The 2,332-nt window shown below is 30.9% G+C and overlaps 1 long non-coding RNA gene across 1 annotated transcript; it reads left to right on the top strand.

The window, feature by feature from the left end:
* The first annotated feature begins 404 nt into the window (after positions 1-404).
* On the top strand, positions 405-1,490 carry LOC148768976 (uncharacterized). The gene is made up of 2 exons (XR_016031989.1): positions 405-699; positions 893-1,490. It is a non-coding gene; the product is annotated as an uncharacterized LOC148768976 (long non-coding RNA).
* Positions 1,491-2,332: the final 842 nt, after the last annotated feature.

The raw sequence follows: 2,332 nt of genomic DNA, 5'->3' as shown, positions 1-2,332 counted from the left end.
TGATTAAAAAAAAAACGATTATTGACCGATTTTTTGCCGATTTTTGCCACCAAAGTTTGATCCGCCTTGAAGGTTTGACCGTCTCAGACCGCCTCGGACCGCCTCACAGGCAAAAAAACGATTTTTCAAACATTTACACTAAAATCATAAAGGTTTTGGACCGCCTCCGCCTCGACGACCGATTAATCGGCCGCCTCGACCGATTTTTAGAACACTGATTAGAATGGTTAAAAATGAAGGGACCGAATCTTTATATATAAAAGAAAGGTTTTGCCCCGAAACCCTAGACCCATTTTTGTGAAATTTTTGTAACCCTAGAGGCATATTCGTCTATGTAAAAATGTAAGTTTTTTTTCTTAAATTTTATCGGCCAGATTTTTAGATTCTCATTAACAGCAATTAAAACTTCCCACGATGTTAGTAAGTTTTTACACGATCTGTCATCACGTTGTGTTTTCACCAATATTTCGTTTAACCGCTACCTTTTCGGTTTATAAATATAAAATTTTTTGGCCATTATTATCAATCTCTGCAGTTTTCCACAATTCTTCTTATTTATTTCATTTTTTTTGTTTGGATTTTCTTTGTTGCTCTTCGTACACTGTAATATAGCATCATTCCATAGCATCCAGCATATCCACACTCATATCCATCTCTATGGAGGATTAATTGTGCGGTCAAAACCAATAATTGCTTATGGTAATTTGTTTTTTTTTTTTGGAGAATTATTGATTACTTTTGGTATATTATGTATGTAATTTTATAATTTTATTATGTATGCAAAAACATGTTTTAGTTTTTGTAGATTTACTTCTAAATCTAAGGTGCATCTTTTGTTACGATTTCTCTTCTTTCGGGTTTTTTCTCTCAAACTCTGCCTTTTCCTATGCAGACAAAAACACCAAAAAAAGAAACCAACAATGAAGAAAATCGAAAACCAGAAGCAGTCTCATCAACCGAGCAAGAAGAATTCGAGAAGAATTCATTATGGTTACTCATCATATTTATTTTCCGAGATTCTGTAGTTTTTTGCAACTTCATTTTTTTATAAGTGACTGCAAACTTACATAACAGCGTTATTTTCGTTTCCAAATGTACATAGCAGCTCTTTAGTTTTTCAAACATCAATTTATTTTTTTTTTGGCAACATTCAGTATGTTTTTTGAAAAAATATAGTTGTTTGCAACTTCGAAAGTTTGAGTTTGACATTTATTGCTGGATATTTTCTTCTCTGATTGTAGGTGTTTCGTGGATGTATAACTTTATAATTTTATGCATTGCGGAGAGGATCTAGCATGGCGTCTTAACACGCTAATGAATTAATTGTGTATGTGCAATACTTACAAGGTGACATAAGTTATCTCTTAATAATCTATTAACAGGAAAATGAAGCAAAAAAGGAAGCTTTTAGAAATTACTAGGAACATTTGAATAATTCTTGACTCTCTGACAAAAGGTTATTTAAATTCTTCTTTTTTCTGAGTTATCAATCCGAAAGTAAGCCCTTTTTTTCCCTATTTAATTTCTTTCTCTCTGTGATGTTCTGATTTAAACTTTATATATTGGACTTTTGATGCTCTATGTATCACAAAATTGAAAATAACTCTTCGTGTCTAAGTTTTTTTTAGTTGAATTAATATGTTGTATTTTCTAGCATTTAGCATCTCAATTACTTAACAGGTGTTTATACAGTGTAGTTAGATGCACATATTAGCGTAAATCGTGTATTTGTAATAACTGAGATTTTTGTTTTTTTGAATGGCTCCCAACGAAGAGAATATTACCCTTTGGAAGAGGTGTCATTCATACACACACACATATAGTTGATATGCACTCTTCATTATTTTTGTCTGCAATTTGTCGGCTTATTCATTGATATTATAACAATTTCATTGGCATATATATAATGAAAAAAATGTGATGCGTGCAATGTAGAAAATATTTAGGGACATGTTATCATCTATTGTTCATTATATTTTTTCGATATTCTTGATGCATGTCAATAATTTTGGATGTTTCATTCTCCATGTCCGCATTTTTGTGTATTTGTTAGTTTCTTAATGTGATGGATTTTGTTTTGCAGATATTGAATAATTTTGTTTCAAAATTTAAACATTAAAACTTGATCCTCACATATGCATGTTATTCTTATATATAAAAGTAAGGTTTTTGTCAAAGGCCAATTTGGTTGAATGTTGGCAGCTAGCTCTATTGGTATTTTTTTTATTTATCTCGAAATTAGTGAGTAGTTTAGTTGTATGAAAGTTTTTTTTTCATGGGTAGTTATATTATATACATATATATATTAGTGGATAGTTGTTTTCCGAAGTTT

The sequence above is a fragment of the Erythranthe guttata genome, chromosome 7 (genome assembly GCF_056151865.1).
Source record: "Erythranthe guttata isolate IM_541 chromosome 7, IM_541, whole genome shotgun sequence".
Lineage (NCBI taxonomy): Eukaryota > Viridiplantae > Streptophyta > Magnoliopsida > Lamiales > Phrymaceae > Erythranthe > Erythranthe guttata.
This window is presented reverse-complemented; position numbering and strand designations above follow the sequence as displayed.